The sequence below is a fragment of the Pecten maximus genome, chromosome 7, assembly GCF_902652985.1.
Source record: "Pecten maximus chromosome 7, xPecMax1.1, whole genome shotgun sequence".
NCBI lineage: Eukaryota > Metazoa > Mollusca > Bivalvia > Pectinida > Pectinidae > Pecten > Pecten maximus.
In genome coordinates, this window is record NC_047021.1 from 33,650,451 (window position 1) to 33,667,892 (window position 17,442).

The following is a 17,442-nucleotide window of genomic DNA, read 5'->3' on the forward strand; positions in this document are numbered from 1 at the left end:
GTCTTTTTTTGTACTCATCGCTTCAGGTAAGGGGATTTCTTTTCCTTTACAACAGGCTGTTGTAAATAACTTTACAATATTTGGGAAACTGTTACTTTTCGTTGGGAAAGAAAAGTTACAGTTCAGTGTATTCCATTGCTAGTGGAGCTTTATTATCCACTTTGAATGATTGAGACTGATTTCATATGGTTCCTTTTTCATCAAGAAAGATGCTACATTATCAACGGAAATAATTTTCCTCAAATTAAGTAAATACCACATAAACATATTATACACTGACTGATAGTTCGTAATTCGTGACTAATCCTGGTGCGTCAGATACCCTTGTTGGAGGATGTTTCTTGCGTATAACATGCCGAATAAGATGTTTCCCATTAGGACGAAAATATATTTACCCTTTGGCGGAAAGGGACCTCTTATGATGAGGAGCGCGTGTTGTGTTTGGCTGCTCTCTTTGGTAGTTTGTTTGTTTGTTTTTGTTTAACGTCCTATTAACAGCCAGGGTCATTTAAGGACGTGCCAGGTTTTGGAGGTGGAGGAAAGCCGGAGCACCCGGAGAAAAACCACCGTCCTACAGTCAGTACCTGGCAACTGCCCCACGTATGTTTCCTCTTTGGTAGCGTCATTTATTGCAATGGACACGATGATGGTACGATTTGAACATTTGTCCGTTTTGATGAAATGTATTAACATTTTTCGGTAAAATCAAACACTAAACTCCCCAATAGTCGCTAGACTGTAAACATCATATTCGCTATTGGTGATATCGATACCATCCAGACATTCGGCCCTATAGTGCTGAAGACTTTTTCTGTCATGGTGTTTCCTTCCCGAGTCTGACCATACAGAACAACTGCTTAGTTCATCAAAGTCTTCACCAAATCTGTGGATCTCATGCGGCAGTGTATTTACACCTACGCTTGTACAATACAATGAAGATCCTTGACCTGAATCAACGTTCAAGCTTTTATGTCTTGTCTTAGAGGTTTTATCACCGCCGCTCGACATTTCTGCCAGTTCAACAGAGCCTGCTAGACGTCTAAGCTCTCTGAATTGATCTGTGTTTTGTAATTGCTTCATCATTTCTGAACACTGACGTGAAACGTCAGACAATGTTTGATCTCTGTAATGGATTTTTAATAGCAAGCTTTTAAACTCGTCGATCAAGTGGAAATTTGATGCTAATAAAGCCTTTGTTATAGGTTGCAACTTCGGCGAATAGCTGCAATGTAAGGTGACTATTTTGCAACTGGATTGAGTATTCGATTTGAGCAGTTCTAACAGGGTCTTAACCAGAATGGTTCTCGGAGCCTCAAGAAATATTGTATTCTCCTCACTGCTGCATTGTAATTCCTCAATCAATGAAAGAATATTCCGAGAAAGTATAATAATCACAACATCAAAAGAAGCAGCAATCTGATCAACGTTTCTGAAAGTGTTGGTTTCTTTTCCAATGACATCATTGCTGATGATTTGAACATTGCATCTACAACACGTCCTCAGACAGGTACTGAAGCTTTCTACTGTCTGTCTGTGTATATCGCTGTCGTAGGTAGCCAACACCAGGATCTTTCTTCTATAAAAGTTGGGCCCCAGCAGAAAGTCTGAAACACAAAAAAGAACAGAATAGTCCGTGGATTGATACAATATATTGAATATACAATCCGGATCAGGATAGCAGAACCGCTGATAATCGGGATCAGTTGATTTGTTTGAGGATGTTTTTGTGATCATGAAGGCAGTAGCCACAGTTAATGGAACGACTAAAAGACAATTTTATCATGCAATATGAAAATGACGTCATGTTAAAACTATTAGAATATCTCACCCAGTCGCATTCGTTTGATTATTGCCAGCCATGCTAACCAGATGAGAGAACACTACTGATAGGAATGAATGGACAGAGTACGTGTGAAGGAGAAGCAGGTAAGAAATTCAAAATATTTCGATAACTACTACCTTTAAGCAGAAAGTGAATGCAACATGAAACGCGCATCTCTGTGAATAAAACATGGCATGAAAGAATTGACGTCTCGATGAAGCAATGTTGAAAAATTTTGTATTCTACATTTGTATGAACCCATCGACATTTTATCATAATTTCAAATGATTACAGTATAGATTAAAATGAATGAAAATGCGCCATACAGCTATTTCGTCTTCTTCGAGCTTTTCAGTGAACCTAAGGGTCTATATTAATAGTTAGGTGGCGACGGAGGTAGCTCCATTCTGGATACTTTAGGGGTTACGTTCAATTTCGCTCACTGCATCCCTGGAATATGGCTACCCTCGAGACTCCATGGTAACGTTCACGTTCGTTCTCTGCACCCCTGGAATTTGTCTTTCCTCGATACTTAAATGGTTTCGTTCAATTCCGCTTTCTACATCCATGGAATATGTATATTTTCTCTCTGCACCCCTGGAAATTTCTTCCCTAGATACCCCATGGTAACGTTAACTTTCGTTCTCTGCATCCCTGGAATATGTCTATTCTTCGCTCTCTACACCACAGAAATATGTCTTTCCTCGGAACTCCATGTGTAATGTTCACTATTTACCCTTGATGCTCCAAGGGTTTCGTTCACTTTCACTCTCTACACCCCTGGAATGTGTCCGTCCTCAATAATCTAGCGGTTATGTTCACTATTACTCTCTACACCCCTGGAATATGTCCGTCCTCAATACTCCAGTGGTTACGTTCACTTTCACTCTCTACACCCCTGGAATATGTCCATCCTCAATACTCCAGTGGTTATGTTTACTTTCACTCTCTTCATCCCTGGAATATGTCTACCCTCGATACTCCATGGTAACGTTCACTTTGGTTCTCTGCAACCATGGAATATGTCTATCCTCGATCCTCCAGGGGTTTTCTTCAATTTCACTCTCTGCATCCCCGGAGAGTCTACCCTCGATACTCCAGGGTTTGTTTAATTGCGCTCTCTATTACACCCCTGGAATAAGTCTATCCTCGACACTCCAGAAATTACATCCACTTTCGCTCTCTACACCCCTGGAATATGTCATGACAAAGTTACTTAGTCACAATCACCTTCCTGATAAAACAAGAAGACTAGTCTGATACTTTGATGTACGTCAAACGAATTTTGAGGCCGCTATACCGTGTGAATGACCGGCTTTGAAATCGGTTGTTGTTCCTTTGTGATCTTTAAAGAAAATTATCAGTTTAATGATTCGACAAGCTTTTGTCCTTGCACCAAATCCAGTCCTGCATTTTACCATGATATTCCAGGAGTGCCGAGAGCGAAAGTGATCGTAAGCTACTGCATGCAGTGTCGAAGATTGAGATGACTGAAAAAAGGCTGGAAAAAATGTCGAAATGTGGATGGGAAAGTGCAGTAGCCGCATAATTCGAAGTAAGCAATTACATTTATTGTGAATAATTTATCGCAGAAATGAAATGCGTGTATTATTGATTGCACACAAAACATTGAAAAAGAAGTTTGCTTCCAAAACTTACTTCGTAGGTGTTGACGACGGAGGATGACAACGATGATAATGCAGATGACGACTACACATCCACCAAGTGATCCTAACAACGTCTCTAGAAAAATATCGCTACTTTTTCCATGTTTTGTCACTGCCTGCTGATGTAAAACGCTCTCCGATACCGTCCTTGGAAGTACGGAAGTCTCCGTTACTGTCTCCGGAAAGTGTAGAACTCTCTAATGCTTTCTCCGAAAGTAAAATGCCATCTGTAATTGATGTATGAATATAAAGCGAACTGACAATAGTATGGATAATTCATAACTGAAAATGAACTTTTAATGAACAAATAATTACTTAGATAAATAAAATAAATAAATTATAAATAAATAAACTTTGAATTGATACTGTAATCGTACACAAGTTAGCGGTTGTTTTAGCGTTTTTCACGCTGGAAGTATTCCGCTAAATTAGGATTGTGCTAATTGTAATTTATCTATTTTAGTTTCTATGGCAATCATTGTTGGTGCCCTAATTCACCATTCCGCTAATATGTTTTAATTTGGTTTACAAACGTTTACAGTTTACGAGTTGTTTTCAATCTTTATTATTAAAAACAAAAACAAAAAACAAAAACAAACTCAAATTGCCAAATTATATCTTTTCACGAAATAAAGTATTAAGTTTTAGTTTTTATATGATTAGGTTTTTACAGTGAAAGTATAACATACGATGTCGATTTATAAATGTAAAATATATAATATAAAAAGAAACACCAACCGTCTATAAAGTCATTCATGGTGTAATAGAGGATGCTTCTACCACACATGTAACATTGGCGGAGTGTGGTGCTACCATGGTAACACGAACAGCGGGCCGGGTCGTGAGGGTAAGGTTCTTGAGGTGTAAACTGAGTATGAAAAATGAAAAATTAAAGATTGTCTGTTTCTTAAATAATGATGTAATACAAATAAGTAAGTAGTATTGTAATAAGGACTATTGTAATAAGGAGCATTGTGTTAACAAACATTGCTATCATGAAATGTGGTAAGGGACATTATGATAAGAAACATTGTGATAAATATGTTATGGAATATTGTGTTAAGAAGTATTTTATTTAAGGTAAATCTGTTTTCATAAAAAAATACATCCAAGGTAGTTATATTTTATAGCTTGCATCTATATAACGGAGATTGAAATGGTTATTTCTGCATGATGATCATTCAAAGAACTGCATTCCAGGCATATTTTTGTCAAATGTATATTTGTTAGCTGTAGTAGAATTTACAATTTCAACTCCGGAATTGAAGGATCGTTTCAAAAGCAGTGGGTAAGTTATTCCATACAACTACATTGTACATATATTTGGAAGAAAGTATATAGCTTCTCTAGTCATTGGAGTTTGGAGGGACATCTTGCAAATAAGGTAGTCATTTATTTGGGACCATGTTATGAACATGAATAATTTTACGGTGTTTTCTTCTAGATTTAAGTAACTAATTGAATATTCAGAAATGTACTTACCAAAAAACAATAGTTACCGAAGGTCATATTCGAAAATATTACTGTGTTCTGAAATTGAAAAAATGAAAAATTGAAATACTCATTATGCTGTAAAGCTGCTCATTTTAAAAGGTATAATGGCTCATGTACTCTTTACAGGGTAGAGGTTAATCACAAATAACAAAACAGGGATTTACCAACTGGCTGTAGAGAGAGTGGAAGACATCAGAACATTGCTTCAGTAAGCATGAAGACAAGCGCGTAGCTGGTCTGTTTCTGATGTGCATGCAGAAAGTCGCGCACAAAGATCAGTCAGTCTAGGGGATGCGGGGGCCTTAACGATTTTCGTTTACTTTGCTGTCCAATATTTTACACTTTGCTGTTTCCGATATTAAAAACTTCAAAAATAATAAAAAATAAGATCGCACCAGGTACCCTAAAGGTTTCGGATAGGTACTGGTTGTCGGCTGTCGGTTATATAGATAAAATTTAATATACATATGTTTTTCATTTGAACCACATACATTTTAATCACTATTCCGAACAACAAAAACCAAAATAAAAACATAATCATGAATTTGAATGTTTTATTTGCATGCAATTGCATTTTGGATAACGTGGCGGCTTGGAAGGCTTACTAAAGGGATATCGCGTGATATAATGTTACACTCCTAAAGTTTTCATATCCGGAAAAACACACGATTAGCTAGCTGTATTCTGACTTTCATTAAAACAAATATTTCACTTTTCACCAATACTTGGAGATTTCTGGTGGATAAACGCTTGAAAACACTTTATTAAACGTTTCTGTCTGACGTTCCTTTGCTATTTACATGTTCAGTCCCAGTGGTAAGGAAGAGAAAAATCTTACAGATTGCATCATGATGGTATCAGCTGGCCGGTCATTATCACACGAATCCATGAAACGCTTGGCCACGTAACCATGATCTTTCGTATCGGAAGAAAGGATAATCTTCAATACTCCAGAGGAAATCTTCCGTACGTAGAATTCAATGTTTTTTGTTACATGATTCCAGTCTAGAATAAAAAAGAAACTTAAGAGACTTCCAGGGAAAAAGAAAGAAAAATACGTGATTCATGAGAATCAATTTACATATCATAGCAATCACTCTTATTATCTTTATCTACATGCATGTTTGAAATTATCGGGAGTAAGTTAATATTTACAAACTAACTCCACCGTAGTTATAACACCATTAATATTTACAGACTAACACCACTGTAGTTATAAATAACACCATTAATATCTACAAACTAACTCCACCGTAGTTATATCACCATTAATATCTACAAACTAACTCCACCGTAGTTATAACACCATTAATATTTACAGACTGACTCCACTGTAGTTATAACACCATTAATATTTACAGACTTACTCCACCGTAGTTATAACACCACTAATATCTACAGACTAACTCCACTGTAGTTATAACACCATTAATATTTACAAACTAACTCCATCGTAGTTATAACACCATTAATATTTACAGACTAACTCCACCGTAGTTATATCACCATTAATATCTACAAACTAACTCCACTAGTTATATCACCATTAATATTTACAGACTAACTCCACCGTAGTTATAACACCATTAATATTTACAGACTAACTCCACCGTAGTTATAACACCATTAATATTTACAGACTAACTCCACCGTAGTTATATCACCATTAATATTTACAGACTAACTCCACCGTAGTTATATCACCATTAATATCTACAAACTAACTCCACCGTAGTTATAACACCACTAATATTTACAGACTAACTCCACCGTAGTAATAACACCACTAATATCTACAAACTAACTCCACCGTAGTTATAACACCATTAATATTTACAGACTTACTCCACCGTAGTTATAACACCACTAATATTTACAAACTAACTCCACCGTAGTTATATCACCATTAATATTAACAGACTAACTCCACCGTTGTTATAACACCATTAATATTTACAAACTAACTCCACCGTAGTTATATCACCACTAATATCTACAAACTAACTCCACCGTAGTTATAACACCATTAATATCTGCAAACTAACTCCACCGTAGTTATATCACCATTAATATTTACAGACTAACTCCACCGTAGTTATAACACCATTAATATCTACAAACTAACTCCACCGTAGTTATAACACCATTAATATCTACAGACTAACTCCACTGTAGTTATATCACCATTAATATTTACAGACTAACTCCACCGTAGTTATAACACCATTAATATTTACAGACTAACTCCACCGTAGTTATAACACCACTAATATTTACAAACTAACTCCACCGTAGTTATATCACCATTAATATTTACAGACTTACTCCACCGTAGTTATAACACCATTAATATTTACAGACTGACTTCACTGTAGTTATATCACCATTAATATTTACAGACTAACTCCATCGTAGTTATAACACCACTAATATTTACAGACTGACTCCACCGTAGTTATATCACCATTAATATTTACAGTGATGTAATATTTGCATAAAAAAGGTTTAACACCTAAGGATATCCACTTAAGCAATGAACAGTGGTTTTAATGTTGTTATAGTCGATATGGCAGCAATATGTATGGTGGGCAAATGGCATGGGAACCGCTACATTTGCCCACCATACATATTGCTGCCATATCGACTATAACAACATCAAAACCAATGTTCAATACTTATATTTACATTGTCTTACCATTTTCGTCAACTTTGAAAAAAACTAAACCAACACAAAAAAAAAATCCTGCCCTTTTTAATGTCACATGACCCACTGGGTGTTATAGCCTGGGGCACTGGGTGTTATAGGCATATGGTGGCAACTGCCTCTTAGCATTGTGTCAATGGGGGAATGCGGAGCAAATGTAAATATAATGATATGGTAGCAACACTAGAAAATGGCGCCCCTTCATATGCTACAGTGAAAATATGGGTGGCGAAATTTAAGCGCGGCCGACAGAACCTTGGGGATGACCCCCGTCCTGGAAGGCCTGTCAATGTTGCAACCCCATAAAATGGTCCATAAAGTTAATGATACTGTTATGACTGAGAGACGAGTCACAGAAAGATATAAAGCCAGTAGAGTTGGCATTTCACAGGAAAGAGTACATTCGATTCTGACCGAGGATTGGGTACCAAGACTTCTGACAGTTGATCAGAAGCACACTAGGCGCACATTATCGCATGCTAATCTTAACCTTTTTGAGGAAGATCCTGTCAACTTTCTTCAGAGATTTCACTATGGATGAAACATTATATCTTAGAGGCCAAATAATCGAAACAATGGAAGCACCATGTCTCTCCCCCGCCAAAGAAGGCAAAGACTGTTTCCATCAGCTGGGCAGATTATGACCTCGGTTTTCTTTGATGCAGATGGTATTCTACTGAAAGATTATCTCTAAAAGGGACAAACAATCAATGGCACATATTATGCTTCACTTCTAAGGCAGTTACGGGAAAATATTGAACGCCGCGGAATGCTCACTAAAGGTGTGTTATTCCATCAGGACGATGCTCCTGTTCACACGTCTGTCGTTGCCATGGCTTCCATTCGTGATTGTGGATTTAAATTGATAGAGCATTTGCCTTATTCACCTGATCTTGCTCCATCAAACCTTCATCTTTTTCCAAAACTGAAAACAGCTATTTCAGGCATCGGAGTTAGGTCCGATGATGACGTCATACATGCGATGGACGACTTTCTGAACAGCCAAGAAAAGGAATTCTATAAAAGTGGCATTGAGGCCCTTAAACACCGCTGACAAAAGTGTATAGATACTGAAGGAGATTATGTTGAAAACTAATACAATATGTCCGGCAAAATTAAAATCCTTAATATGAGGCTTACAACATTTCAATCAGCCCTCGTATTCACCGCTTTTAAAATATCAAAAAAAATCCACTTAACCATACGTCATAATTATAACGCTGTGTTCGTTATGACAAATCAAACTGTCCCAATATTTTTTTTTAAAATTTTTTTAAATTTTTTTTATCATTTTGTTTTACCTACATTTTGGTTCCGTCATAAGTGGGTATATCTGTATGCCATCGTCATCCAGGGTTTTATCATCAATCCTGGTGGTCAGATTCAGCTATAAAAAAAATGTTACTGCCATTTAAGTATTTACACACTAGAAAAAAACCTCTGTATTAAGTCAATACGATACGACGGTAAAGTTGGTTAAGAGATCTGTTTGAAATTTTACCTTTATATATATGTACATTACAAATGTTACATGCAAATTAGTAGCATTTTTATGTAATCCAATCAAATGTGTTTTCTTAGCTTAGAATTTAGATACTCCGATTCTGAATCCCTTTCGCGTGCATGAACTTCGCTTTGCTAATTTATAATTTGGTTTTTATGGTAATTATAGAACCATTGTTTACTTGTCTGTAACACGTAATAAAGATAATTTAGTGATGAAGGTTACGAACGGCTTTTTGTGTAACTTGTGTCTCATTTTTTTTTATCTTATAGAACAAAGTTATCATTTCAGCTAGAGAAAAACAAAAAGGGGAAACGCCGGTTCGGGTTATTGGACGAACTTACCTGAAAGGGAAAACTTCTGCTATCTAAATCTTGTACGAGGAGTACTCTCCAAAGGTCTGCTGTCTCCACGGAAAACCCGTCTATCTGTGTATCTGAGGGGTAAGAAGCGAGACCTTATAAGTCTGAGTGCTACAGATAACCAGGACAAGTATGCTGGAAATACCTAGATAATGCAACTAAGTTTTCAAATGGCCTTTAGGATATTCACTCAAAATTTTTGTAATTGTTTATTGGAGTAATTGCGTGCAGATTGGATAACACCAGACTAACACTGCATCCTAAATATTCCATATCGGTTAAAATGTACGTTCACCATTGAAAGCCCAGTTATCCCTACCTTGTGGATCAAACAAAAAGACTAATTTGATTCCTAAAAACAAACTGATCAGAATTGCTGAAAAATCCGCAGGCGGTTTTAGTACAGTCGTAGAATATCTCTCGCACAGGCGCTTGCATAGAAAAAGTGATTTTCATTTTTTTTATATGACAGTGGTATATGTGTACTCTGTACAAGGTTGGCAACTCCGCCACGAGCGAAACGGCACACAACCACACTTCAATCGACAAAAAACCCCACATTTATTCAAACTGACACGGCGCATACTATATACTACCGTCACCTAGAAACATTCATCTTTAACCTACCGTGTCACTCAATACGAATTGTTACATCCAAAACACAACAATCCGTGAAAACATCGCCGAATTCCTCCAACAAAACACCATTTTTCAAACTGCTCCCTCAGCCTGTCCAGATTCCTTATTTACGTACGGGGTTGAAAGGTCATGCGATTATATAATCGACTGTCACCAGGTGCATTTTTTTGGGGTCATCTCGGCATACTTTGTTTTACAGGTACATATACAGGACGTCGTTTGCGAGATCACGGACTAATTAGATAGCACGTGTTAATGCCAGGTGATGAGATCGTCCCTTCCTTTTCTTCAACTGCATCAATTCGGTAGTTGTTGAACTTCGTTTTGAAATCTAAGGATTGCATGTAACGGTGCTCAATAACTTGTTCAAGACAGGGCCGGGGCATTATACGTATACCATGAACTAGCAGTATCAGTTGAAATTTTTCGAAGTTGTTAAAATTTGGATGGGGTAATAGCTGATAGTTGTTTGATACATTGTTTTCAAAGTGAACTTGCCATCTATTTAGGGTTATGCCTATCTTCAATTTAAAAAAAAAATTGACCACTACATGACTAGTTAAAAATATATAGACCACACACAATACCGGTAAGAATAAGAGGTTGTTCTGGGTGTTCTGGCGTTAGCCCTAAATACTATAAAATTCTGACGTTGACACAAAATAACTACTACTACCCCTAAAGTATTCTCTTTTCTTTATTATGTTAGCCCTTCAGCCAGCTTAATTATTATTAGAGAAGCGTTGGATGCTTACGCACTCAATTAATCAGGTAATTCATCAATAACTTAAATATTATATGTGCGATGTAAAGTGGAATTACATAGATAATCAGTGTTACGAAGAATACTTTACAATGCGTTAAACTCTTTGACATTGTCACTGGCGGATTTAAAGGGGAGAGGGGTGTGTGTGTGTGTGTGTGTGTGTGTGTGTGTGGGGGGGGGGGGGGGGGGGGGGGGGGGGGGTGAAGGGTGTGTGTGTGTGTGTGGCCACCCCCCCTAAAATTGTCAAAGTAAGGGTATCTTAAAAAACGAATTCCCGTATCAATCAGCGAAATAATAGTGTACAATCATTAAAAAATCTCTCTCATATACTTGTTTTTATAAGACACACCATGTGCATGAATCTATCGTGAAATACACTAGAATACAGGATTTTGCATTAACCTGCTAAAACGTTTCCAGGGGGAGTACCCACGTTTGGCAGGTCTGAAGTATGATCTTCGTATTTGACGACGACATGATATTTGTAAAATTTGTGGAAATAAATGAGCATATACGGTGCATGGTACTCTCACGTTCAAAATTATAAATAATTTTATGATTATAAATCATCGCTCATACGACGAAACTCTTCAAATAATCGTAAATTAGACGAAACTCTTCAACGAGCCGAAGCGTTTTCCGGACAAAATAGATGCGGAGATGACCCCACAAAGTGCATCTGACGACAGACGATTATATAAAAGCATGACCTTTCAACCCCTTATGTAAATGAGGAATCTGGACAGGCTGAGGGAGCAGTTTGAAAATGGTGTTCTGAGCCAGGAATTCGGCGATGTTTTCACGGATTATTGTGTTTTGGATGTAACAATTCGTATTTAGTGACACGGTAGGTTAAAGATGAATGTTTCCTGATGACGGTGGCTTATAGTGTGCACCGTGTCAGTTTGAAAAAAATGTGTTTTTAGTCGATTGAAGTGAGATGGGGTGCCGTTTCGCTCGTGAAGGAGTTTACGGCCTTCCCTATTACACAGTACACATACCACCGATATCACTTTTTTTTTTTTAATTCTCATTTTCTATGCAAGCGCCTGTGATCTCTCGGACAATTTAGCTTCGGATTCCGAAGATAACAAAAAACTACGCCAGGCCGAGTAGTCAGGAATACCCGAACTCGCAGAAAAAGACCGTCTAGCAGGGGCGGCCATTCCGGCGGTGTTGGGCGTGGCCAGTATCGTCCTGCTTTCGCAAATGGCCACACGGATGATTAATTCAATGCCGATTTCTCAGGAGGTCACGCTTGTTACAATGAAGGGCGTGAACCCTTTCTGAGATTTTATTTATTTATTTTTTTCGTTCAAGCCATTTGAATTGACGAGAATATGCACGAAACTAAGAATTATCATAACACGTGTCAACAATTACAAGTGTTTTGTTAAATTGACGTTTGTCCTCGTTTTTCCTCGTTTGTCACGATTTGTCCTCGTTTTGTCCTTATTGTGTCACGATTTATCCTCATACGTCTACAATTTTTTCATCATTTGTCACGATTTGTCCTCGTTTTTCATTGTTTGTCTCGATTTGTCCTCATTTGTCACGATTTGACCTCGTTTATTCTCGTTTGTCACGATTTGTCCTCGTTTATTCTTGTTTGTCACGATTTGTCGTCGTTTTCCCTCGTTTGTCACGATTTGTCCTCGTTTTTCCTCATTCGTCATGATTTGTCCTCATTTGTCCTCACTTGTCCTCGTTTTTCCTCGTTTGTCGCGATTTGTCCTCGTTTTTCCTCATTTGTCACGATTTGTCCTCTTGTTTCCTCATTTGTCACGATTTGTCCTCATTTTTTCCTCATTGGTCGCGATTTGTCCTCGTTTTTCCTCATTTGTCACGATTTGTCGTCGCTTTTCCTCGTTTGTCACGATTTGTCCTCGTTTATCCTCGTTTGTCACGATTTGACATCGTTTATTCTCATTTGTCACGATTTGTACTCGTTTTTCCTCATTTGTCACGATTTGTCCTCGTTTTCCCTCATTTATCACGATTTGACATCGTTTATTCTCGTTTGTCACGATTTGTCGTCGTTTTTCCTCATTCGTCACGATTTGTCCTCGTTTTTCCTCGTTTGTCATGATTTGTCCTCGTTTTTCCTCGTTTATAACGATTTGTCCTCGTTTTCCCCTCGATTGTCACGATTTTTCCTCATTTTTCCTCATTTGTCACGATTTGTCCTCACTTTTCCTTATTTGTCACGATTTGTCCTCGTTTGTTACGATTTGTCCTCGTTTGTTACGATTTGTCCTCGTTTTTCCTCGTTTATAACGATTTGTCGTCGTTTTTCCTCATTTGTCACGATTTGTCGTCGTTTTTCCTCGTTTGTCATGATTTGTCCTCGTTTTTTCCTCGTTTGTAACGATTTGTCCTCGTTTTTTCTCGTTTGGTACGAATTGTCCTCTTTAGAATTACATAGACGCTGTTGATAAAGTATTCCAGAAGCGTTAGTGACTTCTGCTTCATACTAATCTAGGCCAAATCCGGGTAAGTTCACATTCTCTTTAAAACACATAATTTGCAACGTTCTTGTTCATGATTCAAGACAAAATAAGATGGTCCACAATAGTGCGGGACATTTCTATTTAAGTTTTTATCCGGGTTTTGTGTATTGAAATCAGAAAGACAAACCTACCATTAAATTGGAACGTCCAACTGACCGTGGTTCCCAGCTCCGTGTGATTTTGGCTGTGTTTGAGAGGGAAATTCTCCAGATAAAAATAGTCCTTCTCTGGTGACTTACAAGCTGCAAGATAAATGTTGATTTGTTCTGAAATTCATTTTTAGTGTTTAAAATCAGCACAATACCGTTAGTTGATGTGGCATTATTGTATTTAATGACAAAAGACGGGATTTTTGTCTTTTATAACACTCTTTCTATCTGGTTGGTTGTGTTTTGTTGAAAGTACAAAATTTCTTCAGAATTCCGTTTTTCACATTCAGGAATCACGTGATCTGAAGATGGTGAATATCACGAAATCAAAATGGCCGTCGGGTTCAAAGAAATGCGTTGACTACGTTTAACGAAAGTACTAAGTATATGGGCATTTCATAGTTACTAGCAGATGCTTCACTATATTGTTAACATTTCCATACATCATTCGTGCTGGATTTATCCGTAGTTTTCTGTAGAATTCTGACCATTCCAGACCACGTGATTTCCGACCGTGAATATTGAGTCTATCCAGAGTTGTCCTTCCCTTCACTAACTAAAGTGTTATTCACAGCATGGGTGTGATTCAGAACCTTTATGAAATTGGTCGAACTATTTGCGATTGGCAAGACATTGGATTGAGATAGAGAACAAACAGTCCTGCTTTTAGCCTTAAACTAAAAGCAAATATTTGAACATGTATTCGTTCAGCTAAGTTCGGTTATAGCCTAAAAAAAAATTACCAAGACCATCAGCCATTTTTAATAAATTATTACCTCCGAGTTCAAGTTCTTACTGTTGTGTAAACTATCGTATCAATACCTTCCCCAGGCATATATACGGTGTCTCTGAGACATGTATACAAACGGTCTCTGAGACATACATACGGTGTCTGTGAGACATACATACGGTGTCTCTGAGACATATATACGGTGTCTGTGAGACATACATACGGTGTCTGTAAGACATACATATGGTGTCTGTAAGACATACATACGGTGTCTGTGAGACATATATACGGTGTCTGTGAGATATACATACGGTGTCTGTAAGACATACATACGGTGTCTGTAAGACATACATACGGTGTCTCTGAGACATACATATGTACATACGGTGTCTGTGAGACATACATACGGTGTCTGTAAGACATACATACGGTGTCTGTGAGACATATATACGGTGTCTGTGAGATATACATACGGTGTCTCTGAGACATACATATGTACATACGGTGTCTGTGAGACATATATACGGTGTCTGTGAGACATATATACGGTGTCTCTGAGACATACATACGGTGTCTGTGAGACATACATACGGTGTCTGTGAGACATATATACGGTGTCTGTGAGACATACATACGGTGTCTGTGAGACATACATATGGTGTCTCTGAGACATATATACGGTGTCTGTGAGACATACATACGGTGTCTGTGAGACATACATACGGTGTCTGTGAGACATAGATACGTTGTCTGTGAGACATACATACGGTGTCTGTAAGACATACATACGGTGTCTCTGAGACAAACATATGTACATACGGTGTCTGTGAGACATATATACGGTGTCTGTAAGACATACATACGGTGTCTGTCATGAGACATATATACGGTGTCTGTGAGACATATATACGGTGTCTGTGAGACATACATACGGTGTCTCTGAGACATATATACGGTGTCTGTGAGACATACATACGGTGTCTATAAGACATACATACGGTGTCTGTAAGACATACATACGGTGTCTGTGAGACATATATACGGTGTCTGTGAGATATACATACGGTGTCTGTGAGACATACATACGGTGTCTGTGAGACATACATACGGTGTCTGTGAGACATACATACGGTGTCTCTGAGACATATATACGGTGTCTCTGAGACATACATACGGTGTCTGTGAGACATACATACGGTGTCTGTGAGACATATATACGGTGTCTGTGAGACATACATACGGTGTCTGTGAGACATACATATGGTGTCTCTGAGACATATATACGGTGTCTGTGAGACATACATACGGTGTCTGTGAGACATACATACGGTGTCTGTGAGACATAGATACGTTGTCTGTGAGACATACATACGGTGTCTGTAAGACATACATACGGTGTCTCTGAGACAAACATATGTACATACGGTGTCTGTGAGACATATATACGGTGTCTGTAAGACATACATACGGTGTCTGTCATGAGACATATATACGGTGTCTGTGAGACATATATACGGTGTCTGTGAGACATACATACGGTGTCTCTGAGACATATATACGGTGTCTGTGAGACATACATACGGTGTCTATAAGACATACATACGGTGTCTGTAAGACATACATACGGTGTCTGTGAGACATATATACGGTGTCTGTGAGATATACATACGGTGTCTGTGAGACATACATACGGTGTCTGTGAGACATACATACGGTGTCTGTGAGACATACATACGGTGTCTCTGAGACATATATACGGTGTCTGTGAGACATACATACGGTGTCTGTAAGACATACATACGGTGTCTGTGAGACATATATACGGTGTCTGTGAGACATATATACGGTGTCTATGAGACATACATACGATGTCTCTGAGAAATACATACGGTGTCTCTAAGACATACATACGGTGTCTGTGAGACATATATACGGTGTCTCTGAGACATACATACGGTGTCTGTGAGACATACATATGGTGTCTCTGAGACATATATACGGTGTCTGTGAGACATACATACGGTGTCTGTGAGACATACATACGGTGTCTGTGAGACATAGATACGTTGTCTGTGAGACATACATACGGTGTCTATGAGACATACATACGGTGTCTCTGAGACATACGTACGGTGTATCTGAGACATACATACAGTGTCTCTGAGACATCTACATACGGTGTCTCTGAGACATATACATACGGTGTCTCTGAGGCATACATACGGTGTCTGTGAGACATACATACGGTGTCTCTGAGACACACGTACGGTGTCTCTAAGATATAATAAAAAAATTTCCTCTGAGACAAACAAAAGGTGCCTTTGAGACATCAAAACAGTTTCTCGGAGACAACCCCGCGTATCCGACATATAAACGGCCTCATAGTGGAACATCTCTCAACAATACAAGTAGGAAATAGTTCAAAGAACAGGCGGTAACTTGTACATGTGAATATTCATGTTTCAAACTTGTTGCTTTGAGGGAAGTATTTTATCCAAAGTTCGCTTACATAATTAAATTGTTACCTCGACTCTAACTTATTGATTTGAGACATAATCTATGATATATGGATACACACAACACATGTATTACTTAAGCTAGCCTTAAAATACCACGTTATTTCATAAGAATAAATATATCAACTATTTTAACTATGTATGAGAAGAAATACCTTAGGTGAGAACATGAATTTAACTTTTTGAGATAACGTTTATATTTAGATTTAAAAGTAATCGTTTTATCCGTGACGGCCGTCCGCGCGTCCCTGGAGACCGCGTTCACGCACTTACTAACTATTATTAACGAGTTATACACATGACAAGGACATTTAAAACTCGCAGGTCATGAGGAAGAGGTTCCCCCGAGATTACCTAATGTAATGCCATAAATCAGAAAACGTGTTAACAAGTTGTTGTTTTGTCTTATTTTTTATTTATTAACTTATTTTTATTTTGTCTTTTACTGTCAGTGAGTATATCTGTTGCGTAAACATGCTGAATCATTGTGTTACAACTTAATTTCAGTCGTGCTTCGACAAATCGATTCCTTCGTGTCGAATTTCCTGCTTCCTGCACTTGCATTTTATTTCTCCACCC